The following is an 18,018-nucleotide window of genomic DNA, read 5'->3' as shown; positions in this document are numbered from 1 at the left end:
ACAGGGACTTGAGGCCTCCCTGGCCACTCAGCAGTGGGGGAGGGGGCAGCTGTTCTTGCTTCTGGAACTCTGTAATGCCACGGGAGGATGGCTTCTGGGTTCTGATCCAGCCCACAGATGGCCTCTGTAGGGCCTTGTGGGTGAAGCCTGCGCTCTCAGACCTTGGCAGAGAGGTGACGTCGAAGGCCGTGTTAGCATTGTTGTTCCAGGGGTGACGTCAGGGCCACTGGTATAGAGTTTCGTCTGAGACAAAGGCTGCTTTGTAGCTTCTGCCTGGTTTGAGCCCAGGCACATCACCCCCCAAGGTGGGAAAGGAGACGGAAGGGATTGCGGGGCCCAGACAGAGAAGCGCTGGGAGGCGTGGCTCATCCTCGGTGCCTCCAAGAACGAAGCCGGGATCTCATTATCCCAGAACGCTCCTCGCCTGGTTTCCCAGGAGCATCTCTTGTGCCCAGTATGGTTCCAAACTTCACGGATGCGTTCTCTTGAGATCACAGCACTCTTGAAGGGTGGCTGTGGTCGTGCCCATTGTACAGATGAGGGCGCCAAGTCTTGGCAGCTGGAGTGGCCTGCTGCTTGTAATAGCTAGAAAGCGGCAGAGCGGGCGTGGGAACTTGGGCCTCTCTTGGGTTTCAAGGATCACCCCTGGGGTCCAACGCTGTTGCATCTTATTTCAAACCCAGCTCTGAGAGTGCACTTCAGAGAGCCAAGATGCCCTGGGGGTTGGCTGGAGCAGAGGAGTCTCATGGCTTTAGGGGTCTAGAGCTTCTGTCCCCGGGACTCAGAGCTGGGCCACTGTGCTTGGAGCGTGTGTTCGTGTAAGACAGAGAAGGGGATTGGTGGCTGGAGGATGGGTCGTTGTGGGAAAACGATCCAAGGAGACCTTGTGGGCAAGTGTAAGGAATCATCCTAGGGGACGCCTAGGACCTTCTGCTCTTCCTTTTTTGGGAATTACCCCACTTGGCCATCCATCCATCTACCCATCCATCCATCTGTTTGCGGGGCCCCTGTGCTCAGGCCCTGTGCTTGGACCCCCGTCATGATGCTACATGGACCAGGAAGGCAGACTCTCGTTCCTACCCAGTTTGCCAAATGACTGTGAAGTCAGAGCTGCAAGAGTCCTAACAGATGTTTTGTTTCTCCCCCAGCACACATTTCAGAGACGGGCAGTGACTTGCCCAAGGTTGCACAGCAACTTGGTGGAAAAGCTAGGTCTCACGGCCAGGCTGGTGTCCCCCCGACCCCGTGTTCTCATCTCCCTGCCCGGCTGAGGTTCCACTCCTGGCCAGCAGCTCTCTTGCCCAGCCCTGCCTACCCGCCTATTTTGATGTGTTCTTGGGCTTTGCTGGAGTCCCTTGCTGCCTGTGTCCTGAAAGACACCCAAAGATGCCTGCTGGGTCAGTGTGCTGGTTGCCGGCTGGAGCTGAGTGTGGCTGTGCTGCGCCCCGAGATGACAGCCTGTCTGGAACACCAGATTGGCTGGGTCCCCGAGTGCAGAGCCTCTGACGCCCTGCTTTACTTCTCTTTGTGGACACCAGCTTGCTATGCCCAGGGATCTCCAGAAGGCACCTGTTCCTCCTTCTCCTTGAGGTTGGGACCTTTGCAAATCCTGCCTAGAGATCTTACTGCTTGGGGAGGGCATTCCAGAGTCTTTCCCTGGACGTGCCTTGTGGCTCTCTCCATTGGAAAATGCTTCCTTGTCTCTGGCCATAATCCCATTTGAGGCATCCCCCTGTTTGGCCTTTCACAGAGTAGGGGAATGGGTGGGCATCCACTGCCTGGGGAAGACAGCACCACTCCCCTCTGAACCCCTAAGCTTATGCTTTTCCCTCCTAAAATCCCTCCTGACTCATGCACACTTCTTAGGGCACGCTCTTGGGGTAGGAACGATCTGGTCCCTTTGAGATCCCATCAGTTCCCAGGAGGGTGGCACATGCCTTCTTCTGGAGTCATGGAACCCTTGGAGCTGGAAGTGGCCCTTTCTTGATGGGGAAACGGAGGCCCAAAGAGGCTGAGCGACACCTAGGACCATTCAGCCAGCCTGGTGGGGTCTCCTCTTTGCCAAGGCAGTCCTGATTCTGGGGTTTGGGCTGGGGAGTGGCTTTCCTGGCCCAGTAAAGGTGGCTGGTGGCCTTCTGGCCTGGCAGTCCCTGCCCCACATGGGTGTCCTGGAAGCAGAGCGGCTGGCTTCGCACAACTCCCTTTGGCGCCCTGGCCAGGAAATCAGTGCCCTCCCCTGCTTGCCCTTTGGGTTGGCACATTCCTGGCGGTCCGGGGCTGCCTTCGGGGCGCCGAGGCGGCTCCTCCCCCACTCCCACCTGTCTCATAGCTCCCTCTCACCCCACTGCCTCCCTGACTCCCGTTTGGCCCCAGGGAGGCTGCTCAGCTCCAGGGCTGGAGGGCGGGAGGCCCGGGTGTACAACAGTGACTAAGTTGCCAAGGGGACACTGACTCCTACGGCTGGGACTAGAAGGGGTTAAGCAGCTCTGCCTGCTGGGGCTGGACACCCAGCTGGTGTCCTGGCCCCTCAGGCCGACCAGGCCATCTGGCTTGACAGACGCCACACGGTGTTCCATCTGTCCCCAGGCAAAGTCACCCGGAGGAAGCCGCCTGCTGCCTTTGTGGGCTGGCAGGGGTGGGCATGCACGTGGCAGTCTGTCTCTAAGAAGCCAGGCCTGCTGGGAAAGGGCCCACCTCTGGGCAGGCTGCCTCAGGGGTGGCTGGCCCACGGGTTTCCCAGAGGCAAGAGGAGGGAAAACCCGAGCTCCCCGGGCGGTCAGGGCTTCCTTGTGCAGCTAGGTCCAGAGAGGTGCTGGGCCAGGGTCACACGGCGTGTCAGTGCAGGATGAGAGGCAGGACTCGCACCCGGGCCCTCTCGCTGCTCTACCCCATGCCTCCAGCTCCCAAGCAGATTCATCCAGTAAATACCAGTTGAGTACCTACTGTCTGCCGGGCACTTAGAGCGTCTGGATACCGGACAGCGCCCCCATCCCAGGGTGAGGGTGGGGAACCCAGAGGATGAACTGTCTGCGGGGAAGGATAGCACGTCCCAGCCAAGCCTCGGACCCTGGGCCTGGAGCCACCCTCCCAGCTGCCGGAAGTGGGGCCCGCTCACTAAGATGACGGTTGGTGTTCACCGGCTTATACCAGTCCCACAAGCCGGGAGGGAGGAATTGTTGCTGGCTCCATTTCTCAGATGAGGAAACCGAGGCTCAGAGAGGTAGAGCTCCCTTTACTAGGTCGCCAGCTTAGACGTGGCTGAGTCTAGTCTGTCTGATGTCCAGGAGTTTTGAGATAAGGGCCTCGTCCCCTCCCCCAGCCTGCTCCTTCTTGTCCCTCTGTCTTGGACCATCTCCTTTTTGGCTTCTGGCTCAGTCTGGGCCAGGGGTTATGTGGCTGGGAGGGAGGGGCCAAGTCCAGGGAGCAGAGAGGCCCCAGTTGGCTTTGAGCTGAGAAGAGAAGCCGGGCTGGTTCCTGGCCGGACTGGGGCTGGTGACCCTCTGCTTCCTCCTTGGCGGGCCACCTGGCAGGATCTGAGCAATGCTTGGGGGGACCCCTTTTACCCCCTTTGGAGGATCTCTGGTCTCTAAAGGACTTCCTGTCCATCGACGGGCTCTGGAGGCTGAGCCAGTCCTGTGGGAACTTCTGGGGCTACATGGTCAGGGCCAGGCTGGGCCCGGCCTGGCAGGTCAGCATGGAAGCCTCAGCACTTTGCCCTTGGGGTTTGCAGGTGATGCAACTCCGGGTCCATTCTGACCCCTGGGAGACCGAGATACATACTTTCTGACCATCTCCCTTCTGTTATGAGGCCAGCTGGTGCAGAGGGAGGAGCCCAGGCTTTGGGACGGGAGAAACCGTGTTGTCCCCCAGCATTTGCCATGCCATCAGGTCAGCAGAAGCAGGTGAACCTGGTTTCATGAGCTTGGGGGCTGGAGCCAGACTGCCTGGGTTCGAACTCTGTGAATTTGCACAAGTCGCTTCCCCTCCCTGGGCCTCGGTTTCCTTATCTATAAAACGGGCAGAGGAATGAGCACCCACATCCTAAGCCCGTCGCCAGGACTGAAGGAGTTCCTAGTGTCCATCGTGAACTACCCCTTCATGCCGTGGGCTGTTTTGATTATGTGGCCTTGGACAACCCACCTCTTCTCTGTGAGCCTCAGTTTCCCTATCAGCAGACACTAGAGGCTCTAGTAAGTTCTCTGTCAGAGGCTTTACTGTCATGGGGGTTCTCTGGGTGTCTGCTCCATTTCTTTCCCCTCTATCCTTGGGGGAGCTGACCTCTCTGTCCTCTGAGAGGGGTGCCCTTGCCCCCTGCATGGGCAAGAGGGACACTGTGCGTGTGTGTGTGTGTGCATGCGTGTGCAGTGTCCCAGTGTCCTCCCCACTGGCTGGGCCCGCCTGACGACAGGAGGCTGGTATTAAGCAATGAGTGTGTCCCCTCGAGCTGTGTTTAGTCACTAATCCCTCTCTGGGTGCAGACGAGGGCACACTAATCACCTGTCCGGCCATGCTTGCAGCCTCCCCGGCCAGCTGTGACAATTAGGATGCTGTGTGCACAGGCAGTGTCTGTCCCTGCCCATCCTCAGTTTCACAAGCCCTGCGTGTAATTAGCTTCCTGGGTCGGTGTCACTCTTCCCTCCTTCCTCCCCGGCGACTGCTCAGGAGTGTCTTCCACCCCTTACTGCAGTGAGGCAGGAAGCCTCCGGGCTCTGGGTTCTGGTTCCTGCTCTGCTGCCGCCGGGGTGTGTGACCTTGGGCTTGTCATTTCACCCCCTGAGCTTCAGACTTCCCGTGGACTAATGGCTAGACTTCAGAGCATCCCCTTCTGACATCCTGGGGTCCCACGTTTGGAGGTTTTTATGGTTGTTGTTGTTGTTTTTGTACACATGCTTGTCTGCCCTCTTATAACCCAGATGGTGGTCGTTCTCCCCCATTTCATGGATGAGTAGACCGAGGCCTGAGGAGGGGACTTGCTTAAGGCTGCAGAGGCTTGGTTTAAATCCAAGGTGGGGTGCATGCCAGCTCCTGTCCAGTGGGCCCTCCTTGGCTTCAGCCTTTTATTTGTGTAGGTCGCAGATGTTAAGGATGACTTGTTCTCCGAGGCCGCGGGCCCAGGGCTGCTCCAGGCGCACAAACCCTCCCAGTGAGTGATGTGGCTTTGATGGGGCGATTACACGGAGTGGCAGACCCACAGTGCCTCGCGCTTACCTGCGGGGCGGCACAGTCACTTGGAATAAACAACGGGAGACCCAGAGTGCACATTAGGGTTCCAAAATAGCATCAGGGGTTGCTGTTTTTCTTCCAAGCTGTAAACATAGCTCTGGGTGGGGCCTCTCCGGCCTCCTGGGCTCAGAGCCCCTGGGCCTCCTGCTTTTCGGCCTGGGTGCCTGGAACCCCTGCTGGCTTCAGGACTCTAGCAACAGCTAGAGCCCCAGCATCAGAGAGCTGCTCCGAGTACCTGATGCTGGGGAGGGATGTGGGGGTTGGGGGGGCATTTCTAGGGGCTCGGCCAGGCCCGAGCAGAAAGGCAAGGTCCTGGGGCTGGAGAGCTGTGAGCTCACCTTCCTGTCATCTGCCTCACAGGAGGTAGGCCCAGGTGACCAGGTGGGAGAAGAGCATCCTTGGAGGACAGGAGCAGAGCTGGCCGGGACTGTGGAGGTTGGGGAAACTGAGGCTGATGGGGAGGGGAAGGCAGGGAGGTCATGCCCAAGGCCACACAGTGAATCAGTGCTGCGCTGACTCCAGACTGGGGGTCCCAAGAAAGGCCCTGGAGTTGGCCTTCAATGCACCCTTTATCCAGAAAACATTTTTTGGTGCCTATGGTTCCAGGCTCTGCTGGGCTCTAGAGTTGCTGCTGGGAGCCAGAGACTGGCCTGATCTTGTGAGAGTCAAATAGGGAGACTACTTGAGTAGCAAGTGACTGGGGCTTTTGGAGTACAGAGGTAGGGTACTTGACCTTGACCAGAGTCAGGGAAGGCTTCCTGGAGTAGGAGGTATATAAGCTAGGTCCTGACATTGGTATAAGATGAGGAGGAGAGAGATGACAAAGGCGGCATGTAGAACAGAGCCTTCCAGGCAGCGAGTACAGCATGTGCAAAGGCGTTGCTAGTGTGAGGCGGGTTGGCACCCTGGGGGCACACTGGGGTGCCGCGGGGGTTGCTGTTTTATCTTGCCCCATGTTGGCCTAAGGACGCTTGCTCCGGGGCTTATCACACACTGGGCGGAAAACCTCTACCCTTTTGGAAGAGAGGGGTCGAGTCCATTTCTCAGATGAACCTGATCGCCCAGTGTGTTGCTCCTGGGGGGTTGCAGAATGCCACCCCAATGAGGGTAAGGAAGGGCAATGTTTATGGCGGGGTCTCCCCCCACCAGCCTTTTGATTAATTGGGAAACTGAGGCATAAAACTGTACTGCTGCAGGGACTAGGATGGGGACCCAGGGACCCTCCTCTTCCTTGGCTCCCCAATCAGCTATCCAGGCTCCAGTAATTGCCAAGCCCCTCATGAGTTCAGCCTTGTCACACACGGCGCTTTAGAGGGGCACACAAGCCTTTTCTCAGTCCCCCCTTGATCCAGCCACTCACTCCGCCCAGATAACTGGACAGATATACAGATACGTGTACACCAAGGTGTTCTTCTCGGCGTTGCTCAGATTGTTAGGACTTGGGAATGACAGTGCAGGACCCGTTAGATCAGTAGGGTCATGGCCTCCTGCCATGTGACCTGCTCAGAAGGATGCTTGGTGTATATTAAGTGGAAAAACCATGCTTGAATGCCACGTCAGTCTGATCCTGGTTTCACTTGTGAAAGATAAGCTTTCATAAGAAGGCACAGGGAAGGACATGCCACCTATGTGAAGGTGATTCTCTCGGGGAAGAGGGGACTGGGTGTGGTTTTAATTGTTTTGTTTCATTTATCTGATTTCTTTTTATTTCTGTGTAATTGTTGTGAAATACACATGCAACCTAAAGCAAACAGAGAGAGAGAGCAGGTGTTCTTGTGTTTTTAAAGTTTAAATGCCTTTGATTTTTTTGACCAATGGACACATTGCATCACTGAAATTGGAAAAGACACAGGAGAGGAAATTCTCATACACACTCCAGCATGGGTAAATCCCACGGACCTTACGCTAAGTGCATTAAGCCAATCACAAAAGGACCAATACTGGATGGTTCCACTTCCGGGAGGTCCCTAGGAGTAGTCCGTTTCATAGAGAGAAAGTAGAAAGCTGGGTGCCCGGGGGTATGGGGAGTTAGTGTTTAACAGGTGTAGAGCTTCCAGAGGTGGACAGTCGGTATACTGAATGCCACCGAACTGGGCTCTTACAAATGGTTATGATGGCCAATTTTATATTTGCATTTTACCATGACTTAGAAGAAAACGATACAGCAAGGGACAGAGTGATCAGTCTCCCTTCCAGCCCTCTCCCCCAGCCACGTGGTTCCCTCTGTCTCCAGTGTGGGGGTAGATTCCTGGGTTTGATGGGCAGGGGCAGGTCCCCTCTACTTGTGGGCAGGGCAAAGATGCTGCCTGGCCCTGACAGCCCGGGAGCCATGGCCCATTCTTTCCCCGTTTCCGGGTCACAAGGCAGCTGGTGCGCAGACCTTCCTGCCCTGGGGCCCGAGGGATTGAGGACCTGAGGGTAAGGGAGTCAGAGATGCCAGCTAGAGAGAGCTCTGGAGCTGGCCTCTCTGCTTCAGTGGGAGGAGATACCCTGAATCCACTTCTTTGTGTCCCCCGCCCCCCAATGCCAGCACTTGGCTCCCTGAGCAGGCACTTGGGAAATGTTTGTTGAAACTGTCATGGGGGAAGGAAGATGGTCTGCAAGCCAACAGCCAGATGCAGCTGGGTAGCAGTGGACGCTGTGAGGCTGTTGGGCTCTGGCACCCTGAGACACCCAACATTCATCCTCTGCGGCATCCTGGTACCGGCCAGGTCTTCTGTCGCTGCTGGGATGTGGTACTGGGTTGGAAGCCAGAACGATGATGAGTCCTCCTGTGTCTTTGGTCAATGGCTCTGTGTGTTACCAGGCATTGATAGCAGGGGTTCAGTTGGACCTCCATGTACCCTGTCTGGTGCCCCGGGACCGTGGCCAGTTCACTTAGTGGACTGCCACCCACCCTTTCTCCGTGGCGGGAAGACCCCATCCCATGGCTAATCATAGCTTCCATCAGTTGAGCGTTTACTGGGAGCTGGGCTCTGTACTAAGTGCTTCATGACTTGATACAGCAGCACACACACACCTGCCCTTCCCAGCATCCCAGGCTGGTGAAGCAAAGCATCTGGGGACCTGATGACAAACCAACGGTTTCTGTAGAGCCCCAGAGTCACGGGAAACAGACCATTTTACAGATGAAGAGACTGAGACCCAGGGAGAGCTCAGAGCTGGCTTGTGGCAGCAGGACAGGACAGGGAAGAAGCGCCTACATCTATCACCTCTTTCCTAGACTGGAGCAGCCCTGAGCAGGGTCCTCCATGATCCCTGTGTCGCAATGTTTAAGTAAGGAGGCTCGGGGGCAAGAAATCATTTGCCTGGAAGCCTGTGGCTGGTCATTTTGGGATTTGAACCTGTTTCAATCTGACTCCAAATCCAGCAGCTCTTTGGCTGGTCACGTGCCAGTGGTCAGGGTGGCTGGGTGGTGGGGCTGCCCGCAGATTAGACTTGGCCACTGGTAGTGGAATGCTCAGGCTTTTCTCCGCCTGGGTTCTGGGGTCTTGGAAGTGAGTAAACTGGCAAAGCAGGTGCCTCAGGTAAGCAACTCTTTTCCAAGTCAGTGATCGAGACCCCACGAGTCCATATCTGTGCATCAGATCCCGGGTGGTAACCTGGAGTGTGCTGGAGGGCATGGTGGGGAGAGGGGTTCATGGGGCTGAACCCCTGAGAGGTTGCTCAGGCTGGAAAGTCAGATGGGCTGGGCTTTACCTGGAGCCAGGCATTGCCCTTGGACCTTTGTTTGCTCCTCGGTGAAGTGGGCCCGCAAACGCTTAGCTCACGGAGCTCAGGTGGGAGAACAGTGACTAGACCAGCACATAATAAGCATTTTCCAGTCAGTATAAGTCTTCCCCTTCTAGCAGAGTGAGTGTGATGGCAGAGGCAGGGAAGTCGCCGTTTACGGCTCCCTGGATGCCATGAGGAAGGCATGTACCAGGACTGGAACCCCCTGATGGACTTAGTGACTCACCCGGGGAAGTCAGGAAGGGCTCCCTGGAGGAGGTGGTGAAGGTGTAGCGAGCCTGGAAGAGGTTAGAAAATAGTGGCCTACAATCTGGGATGCAGATTCCTCCTCTCCAGGAGATGCCTTTTGAGTTACTTTCCTTCTTAGAAGTGGTCTGGTTTTTATTGGGGGGGCACAGTAGAGCCCCCTCGGGTGTGGTTTCCAGACAGCGGCGATGGAAGAAGGGTGCTGTCCGGCACGCAGCTCAGGGTTACAGGCTCGCAGAACTGCCTGGTCTCTGTAGGGGTTTCAGTACATGCCACCAAAGTGGGAGTGGCGCTAGGAATCTGGGCGAATATGGACACCGGGTAACTGGAACATGGGACTCGTAGAATCGGCCAGAACCTCAGATTGGCATTGGGTGGGCAACTGGGGGCTTCTCTGAGCCCACGAGTATGCCTTATGCCTGCCAGCGTGGTGTTGTGAGACTAACTGGGCTCAGGCTGGTGAGACGTCTCCTGCCCTGGTCTCTCTTGCCATCAGGTGGCCTTTGTTGGGACAAAGGGCTGGTCACATGCCCGTTCATTCTTGGGGAGGGTCTGGGGGCGTGGAGGGCAGAGGCAGGACACTGGCTGGGTCTCTTGCTGGCAGTGGTCTCTTCCCTCTGCCACCGCTACCCCCAGGTGCCTCCAGTCGCCCAGCCAGAGGGCAGAGGCAGGACACTGGCTGGGTCTCTTGGTGGCAGTGGTCTCTTCTTTCTGCCACCGCTAACCCCAGGTGCCTCCAGTCACCCAGCCAGATGATGGTGGCCTCTAGCTCGTCATCATACCAACATCCTGATTATTATGGCGGCACAGTGACTCCGGAGTCAGCCAGTTCTGGGTTCCAGTGTCGCACCTGCCGTGCAGTCCAGGACCACTCCGTCAGTCTCTGGAACTCCCTGACCGTCTGTCATTGGGAGGTCAGGAGGACGAGGACACTGAGTGCATGCTCATGGGACAGTGTGTGCCAGGCACTGTTCTAGGTTCTTATCATACACGAGTCCACTGAACAGTTGCAAAAAGCCCTACGAGACCAACGCTACCTGGGTGGTCTTGCCAACGCCCAGAGAGGGCTGGTCGCTTGTCCCAGGACATGCGGCTGGGGTTTGATCCCAGGACCTTCCCAGCCCCTGCCCTTCTCTCTGCTGCATATGTTGGTATACATTGGTTTGAGCTCAAAGACTGATGCCCCAGCTGGCTTGAGACTTCCTGGTTTATCAGATCGCTTTGTAGTCAGCGTGGCGTTTTTGCTGGGGGACCACAGAAAACGTTTCCTGGCCTGGCCGCTTGGGCCCTTCAAATTTATCCAGCTGGACCCCATTGCTTTAATAGTGGGCAAGTGATGCTTCAGGAGGGAAGGGACTCGCCCAGGGTCACTCAGCAGGTTAGGGACAGAGACAGGATCTGATTCAGGGCTTCCTGCACAACGGTGACTGCTGTGTTGCCCAAGGACATGTGGGCCTGGGGAATGGGGTCCAGTCAAGGACTTGCCAGCCTCTCCCTCCCAGCTGTCTCAAGGCCTGGTGGCTCCCAGGCAGAGCCCCAGAAGTCAGCCAGCTGCCCCGCACAGGGTGCCCCTGGGGCCTGGGAACAGGGAGGGAGAGTGTGCACAAGTTCATGCGGCTCACCTCCCAGTCCATGGGAAGGGTCTGCTTTTACCAGCTTGCTGGCAGAACTATGGGCAGCTGAACTACAGGGCTTCCAGATCCCCAGAGTCGGTGGGTGGGGGGAAGTGCCCCTGCTCCTACGGCCTGGGTCGTGCCACCCTGTGTTTCCCTCCCCGAGGCAGGTGCAGGCAGGGGTGACAAGAGTTGTAAGAATGGCCATCGTCCGTCAAGCATGCCTGTGTCCCTTCCCTTGAGCTTACTGAGTCTGCCCATGTACCCCACAAGGTGGGACCGCCACCCCCATTTCATAGACGGGGCACCTGAGGTTCCTAGGTAGTGGTTAGCAGGCCCCCAGGAATCACAGAGTAGCAGCCGGCGTCCTCAATTTGCCTGCCCTTCTTAGTGCGGTCCACAGAGACTCCTGTCATCCTTGATTCTGGAAGGCCCAAGCTGCTCTTGGCAAGCCCTGTCCGCTGGGCTCCCTGGACGGGACCGCCCTTTCCGGTTGAAAGCTGCCCTGTGTGTGCACGTGTGCACATGTACATGAGTGTGCGTGTGTGTGCAGGGGTGCACACGTGGCATGGTCGCTGCTCCATGGCCCACCAGCAGCTCACAGCCTACGCGGGGGCCTTCTCCGGGCCATTACTGCCCGTCCGTAATGGAATCGGCTGCCCTGGGTAAGTGCGCACATTAATTTAATACCTCCTCCGTGGAGACAATCAGTTGGCATTTAATTTGTGTTTCCTTCCGAGTGGCGGAGTACAGCTGGGCAGACAGGATGCTGATGGGCACATGTGTGCAGGGTCCCTTCCCTGGGGTCCGGGGCTGAGCACAGGCAGGGGGAGGGCAGTGAGCCTCAGGGGAGCCATGCCAAGGAGGTACCTGTGAGCCCGGGGCTCGGGGAAGTGGGGGGGGCTCTCTGCTCATAGAGGGGAGCACCCAGCCCTCCTTCTCCTGGAGGGAGCCACAGGAGAGGAAGAAGTCAGGATGGAGAGGGGAATTTGAGCTGTTAGTGGCCTGGGGGGAGGGCTGTCTTCTCAGCCCTGCCCACCCCCACTGCCTTTCCTGCTCATCTGTGTTTCTTTTCTGCCACAAGTGGGAATTGTTTGTGATATGAGACAAGGGGGTGCTGGGGCATGGGAAGCTGACTCAGTGTGACATTGAAGCTCTCCGGGGGGTGCTCAGCGGAAGCTAAGAGGGTGGGGGGCTCCGGATCTTCATCTATAAGTTGGGCTCCATTGGCCCACTCTGATCTCCTGCCCGTGGGCTTTGGGGAGGCTGGATTTGAAGAAAGGGTCCCCTGGTCTGTCTATGGGCTTGTCCCCCATGCTAGTCTGGACCCCGGCTCTGCAGTGTGGCCAGGGGTGGGACACGGTCCATCTGAGTGAGGCTTACACAGAAGCGAGGCGGAGCCCAGGGAGACAGGTGGGCAGGAGGATGGCCCGGGCATGCCCCTGGCTGTCACGGCATTCTGCCCCCAGCTGTGCTGCAAAGGGGTGAGCTCCCCGTCCTTCTGGGTGGAAATTGTTCTCTGCCACCGGCCCTCCACCGGAGGCCAGACTCCTGCTTGGCCCAGAACGAAGTTTTCCACTGCGGGCTCTAACCTAGCCTCACCTGAGTGAGTCAGCCAGGGTGTGCCTGCCACTTACCTTCCGTGGAAAGGTGTGGACCATTCCTGGGCCACCCTCCCTGCTCTCTGAGGTCTGGGCGCTGGAGCCAGCTGTGGCGTTCCATCGTTGTTCACACTGAGCTGCCAGACATTTAGTCTGCTCTTCGCCGGGGGCGGGACTGGGTGTTTTCGCCCCCACTGCCCACCTTATGTAGTCCTCACAACCACCCTGCAAAGGGGTAGAGTGCTTCTTATGCCAGAGATAAGGAAACTGAGGCCCAGAGAGGGTGATTGTTTTGCCTGAGGTCACACCGCTGGGAAGTGGAGGGGGGAAGGATTCAAACTGAGCACTTTGGTGCCTAGGCATCTCCAGGACTTTCTCCCCAGCAGCCCCCCGGACTCTCCCTGAAGCCTTCATTGTTTTTCTGGGGCTGTACCCACTTTCCTCTGGAGCCGGGGGCCCCAGACCTCCATTCTCTGACGGCACAGGAAGTGAAAAATCTGTGAGTCAGTCCCTCTGCCAGTGACTTCAGCCTGGCTTTCCGCCCCACCCCCCAGCAGGCCAGGCTTTGTCAGCCCCTTTCCTGAGGCTCTGTGTGTCATCGGGGTTGATGGTGGGGGGAGACCCTGGCTGGGGGATGGGAGGTGGGGGTGGGGAGGCTGGTGGTGAAACTTCACCCCACCTCCGCCAGTGGCCTGCTGGACTACTCGTCCATCCTGTGGTTGCTGCTGGCTCCTCTGGAATGCGGGGAGACCACATCTGGGCGGGGCGGGTGCCGCTACCCTTGTCCCTGCCCCTGGCCTCACACGTGTTCTCCTTCTGCTAAGGTAGGTGCCGAGGTCCCAGACCTCAGTCTCCGAGTCACTTTGTAGGGTCGTTTCCTCTCCTGGCCCTCTTTGTCCCAAGTCCCTGCCTCCGCTCTTCAGCCCCTAGGGCGGTGGGAAGTGGGGGAGGGAAGCTTTCTTCTTCTCCCTGCCCCCTTCCTGCCCTGGTGGCCCCTCCCCCGGCCTTCCTCTCCCTGCAGTGGACAGAGCTGAGCGGAAGCCCAGTGCTGGGAACTCAGCTCCTGGGAGCCCCTAGGTCCGTGTGGTGTGTAGGCAGAGCATGTTCCAGACAGAAGTGAGCAGGAGGGCTGAGGAGTGATGTGGTTCGGATTCATTCATTCATTCAATAAATCCATACAACCGTTAGGCTCCTTATCAAGTGCCGGCTGGTTTTAGGAGCAGGAGTACGGCAGTGGGCGCAGCACTGGTAATTATAGCCAGTCCTTGGCCCTGGCAGAAGGGCCGGACCCCCAGGCTTAGGCCCAACTCCTCGGAGGATTTGTATGATGGCGTCCCTCCTCTGAGCCTCTCCGCCCACCGGAACAGGCCTCTCACTCCTGTTTCCTTCATGCCCCATCTGGCCAGGGCACAGGGGTCTTAAAACTTCTGTGATGGGAGCTGGAGGGCCTCTCTCTGCTGCTGCACACACGTCCAAGTTCCCGATTTGTGGACTCCCAGGTCTGAACCCCTGCTTACCCGCTGCCCTGGTGCAGAGACCCTCACCAGGGCAGCCCTTGCACGCTACTCTGTCCGGCCGCTGAGCCGTGGGTCACGCTGGGCCGCACTCCAGGAGCTCCGGGGGTGCCATGCATCAGCCCCTTCCTTGCTGGGGTCTTGATTTCCTGTTCACTCCAAGGCAGTGGGAAGCTTTAAGCACAGGCCAGTGGAGAGATTGGGGCAGTGAGCTGCAGGGGGGCAGGAACCTGGGCTGGGGCCGGGAGATGGGCCCTGAGGTCCAGTGCAGCCAGAGCTGAGGGCCGGTCACGTGACCTTCAGAGAGTGTGGGAACTGGATGGGTTTTTCTTGAGTGGCCCTGGTATGTGCTGGGGCCACATTCTGTCCCATGTGCAGGTGGAGAGACCCAGGCTCTGAGAGATGGAGGCAGGTGCTCGGAGAGGCTGAGTCTGTGTTCATTCTCACATCCCTCCTCCTCCCTCCTTGTGAGCTATGGCCCGGGCTAAGGGAATGGAGGGCACAAAGCCATCTACTCCCTGTGTGACCCTGGGCCTCAGTTTCCCTAACTCTACCCTCAGAGTTGTTGACTAGGTGAACTCTGGCCCCTTCCAGCCTTCACTTTTGGAGATGCTCTGAGTAAAGGGATGACATAGGCACGACCCCACCTTCCTAGCTGTGGGATCTGGGGTAATGGTCTTGGTCTGCAGCTTCTTCATGAGTAACATGGAAATAATAATGGGGCCTAGAGGCGATCGTGAGTATCGTTTAAGTGAGCTTTGCCCTAGGAAGGCTGCGTGGCAGGGGTGCATGCTTGGTTCGGGTTAACTGCTCTGTTTGCGTTCTCCCCCTCCTCCTCCTCCATTGTCGTCTGCCTGCCAGCTGCAGATGCCGCTGTGCATGGCTGTGGACGGAGAGCCGTCGGAGGAGCTGGCCTTGGAGACCGCTGTCTGAGGGTGTCTGCAGGGGGGGAAGGGAGAGGCTGCGGGGGGGGCGAGAGCAGGTCCCCGTGGTGTGGCTGGGGCACAGCGGACGCATGCCGGGGTGGGGCCCTGAGCACTTTCTGGAGGTGGAAAAGATGGAGGGCCGTCTGTCCCTGTCCCCCTCATCGTGGCTGGCTCTTTGGGTGAGAGCGTGTGGGATGAGGTCCCATGGCCATGCGGCCTGGGATGTGGGAAGTTGGAAGTTTCATGAGCCAGTGGGTCAGGTGGGGGGCAGGGGTGGCTCCGAGTGATTCAGGCCACCTCGGCCCTGGCTGGAGTTATCTCCATGCTCTGGGCCTTCATTTTCCCACCTGTAAAACGGGGCTGGGGGTTCCCCGTACCCTCACAGCCGACAGTGTGAGCACCTTTGCTCAGCAGGGGCCGGTTGGGAGAGCCGCAAAGGGCACGATGTCGACCCAGCCCTGGCCTGCAGTGGGTGTGTCCCCTTCTCCGTGGCAGTGGCTGCTCCCTGGCCTCTGTGCTGCCCATCTTCGCTTATGTGGGCGCCTCTGTCCCAAACACCCGTCCTTACTGAAACCGCATTCCCGGGGCAGACCCAGGGCGGGGGAGGGGGCCGTCCCTGGGACAGGTGTTGAAATCGAAGCGGCCGCAGCTTGGTTGACCAGTTTTCGGTTAAGCCGCCTGCTCCCTCCGGGGCTGGGCTGCAGCGAGCGTGGGGCGTCTGGGATCCCTGAAGCAGTCTGTCACTGCTGTCCTTCCGCCGCAGTCAGCCAGAGCAGCTGAAGGGCACCGCTATTCTGCACCGTCAACGCTGGTGCGGGCAGAGCCAGCTTTCTCCACCACGGCCAGGAGGCGCAGCACTGTGGGCCTCGGACGGGGCCCGCCAGCCAGCTGCCGCGGGCACGCAGGGCTCTGCACGAGGTCTTCTGGGAGCAGGCCCGCCGGCTGCCCACCCAGCCTGGCTTTGGAAATACAAAGGCCCGTGAAATCACTGGTGCAAAGCTCATCTGTCGGGGTGCAGCTTAGAAACACCAGTGAGATGTGGGGCGTGTGTCAGGGGCAGCTCATCAGGAATGCGGCATGTCTGTCCCACCCCGGGCCTGCCGAACCCGGACCCGACCCCCAGGGGATTGCTGTGCCCAGACAGCCCGAGACTCACTGCTGCTTGAGAGCACGGGCAGCGCGTGCATCCTGTCCCTGCTCGCTAGCTGTGTGACCCGAGGCTAGTTGCCTCGCCTCTCTGAACCTCAGCTCTGACACCTGCAGGATGGAGTTGGGGAAAATTCTCTACCCGAGCAGGTTAATAATATATCTCATGAGAACCGATGTGTGTGAGGCACTGAGCTTGGGGCGCAGGGCACGGGGCACAGACCGGCCTGGCCCATCTGGGGTGGGTACTCCTGCTGCTGTCTGGAGATCCCAAGGCCTGGTTCGTGTTTTCTCTCGGGGCTGACTGGGGGCAAGTCCCTTTCCTTCTCTGGGCCTCATGTTCCCTCTCTGTACCAAGGGTCTGTGGAGCCCGAGGCACCTCATTAGAAGCCTGATTGAAGGAAAAGTGAGAGCGGCCGGGCTGCATCTCCAGGAGCCTGTCTGGGAAGCAGGTGTGCAGGGGTGAGGGGCCCCTGGGTGCCCCACCTTTGCCCCTCGCTGCCCCCTCCTCTGTGGCTCCTGCTGTTTGCGGAAGGCAGGTCACAGCCCTTCCTGCACCTGCTCATCTCAGCGGCTTGGAGCTGAGTCCCCTGCCCCCCTCAGAGCAGCAGGGCCCGGAGAGATGATTCAGCTCGGACCCGTGTTCTGGGCCTTGGCCTCCCTTGACAGAAGGCCCGGGAGCCCCGTGCTGCCGGGCAGGTGGAGGGCGACCTGTGAACCTCTCTCTCCCCACCTGGGACCCCTCTCTCCCATGGTGGGCCTGGGACGTACCTGGTGACCTCGGGCAAATTGCCTGTAGGCTCTGGATCTCAGTTTCCCTGTTTGTACAGGGGGGGTGCTCCGTGAGATGGTCTCACCTGCATTCCACCCTCACACTCTCTCACTGCCCCTCCTCAGCTTCCTCTGTGTCCTTCATCCCTGGCAGGTGCCCCGGCCCCGTGCCTGCCAGGTGTTGGACCCCGGAGCCCATGGCAGGTCTAGGCCTGGCTGCCAGTGCCGGGGGGGGGGCTGTTAGAGAGGAAACGGGAGGAAGGGGAGCGTGCGGGGGAGAGGAGGAATTTTCCTCTGTGTGTGCAAACAGTGTCCATTTTCTCTTGTTTCTAAAAGCCAGTGACGTAACGCACCCTTCCTCCCTTCTGGCCTATTTTTAGCTGGCCCCGACAGCATCCTAAAAGGCTTCCAGACTTGCCTGCTTGGAGGCCATGTAGGGAGGTGGACAGAGGGTGAGCAGAGCGTGGAGCTCATCTGTCTGTCCCAGGATGCGGGGAGGGAAGGAACCTGTCCCAGGCTCCCTGTGGGGAAAGAAGGGAGCTGGGGGGGTGGGGCGCAGGTGGGGCGGGGGGGGGGCTCTGATGGATCCTGGGTCTCTGGGGAGCTTGGCGAGGCTGCCTATGCTTAGTCTGGAGCCTCGAGCCTGGGTTTGAGTCCTGACTCCACCTGTCCTCACCCTGACCTTGGGCCCCTGACCCATGCCCGGCTTTCTGCATCCGTGACATGGGCCAGCTGTACAGCTGTGCTGAAGGGTTGTCAGGAAGATTGAATGATATCACGTGGAATGGTTCCTGGTACAAAGTAAGCTCTCAGTTGGGGTGAGCTGGTGCTGGGATGCTAATTATGATTTTTTTTTTTTAAGCCTTATTTATTTGTGTGAGAGAGAGGCGATGGGGGAAAGGGACAGAAGGAGAGAGAGAACCTCAAGCAGACTCCTGGCTGAACACAGAGCCCCATGTGGGCCTCGATCTTATGACCCTGAGACCATGACCTGAGCTGAAATCAAGACTCGGACACTTAACTGACTGAGCCACCCAGCCGCCCCCAGTGATTATGATTATTAACATTTCATTCTACCTCCAGTTCATGTTGGGGGTACCCTGTGAGCCCCTGGGTGCCTCCTGCCCTTTATTCTTTCCTGTCCGGCTTTAACCAGCGTGTGCTGGAATGAGACAATACACAGAAAGCTCTGGAACGGGGCCTGGCAGAGGCGCTGACTAAGTGCGAGCTATATTTATTGTTTTTG

At 58.4% G+C, this 18,018-nt stretch overlaps 1 protein-coding gene across 2 annotated transcripts in view; it reads left to right on the top strand.

The window, feature by feature from the left end:
• Positions 1-18,018, top strand: part of IFFO2 (intermediate filament family orphan 2) — a 47,257-nt gene that overhangs the window by 14,019 nt on the left and 15,220 nt on the right. The window lies entirely within an intron of this gene.

This window comes from Mustela putorius, unplaced genomic scaffold, assembly GCF_011764305.1.
Source record: "Mustela putorius furo isolate JIRA1106 unplaced genomic scaffold, ASM1176430v1.1 tig00003853_pilon_pilon_pilon, whole genome shotgun sequence".
Lineage (NCBI taxonomy): Eukaryota > Metazoa > Chordata > Mammalia > Carnivora > Mustelidae > Mustela > Mustela putorius.
Note: the sequence above shows the minus strand (reverse complement) of the source record. Positions and strands in the feature narration are given on the sequence as shown.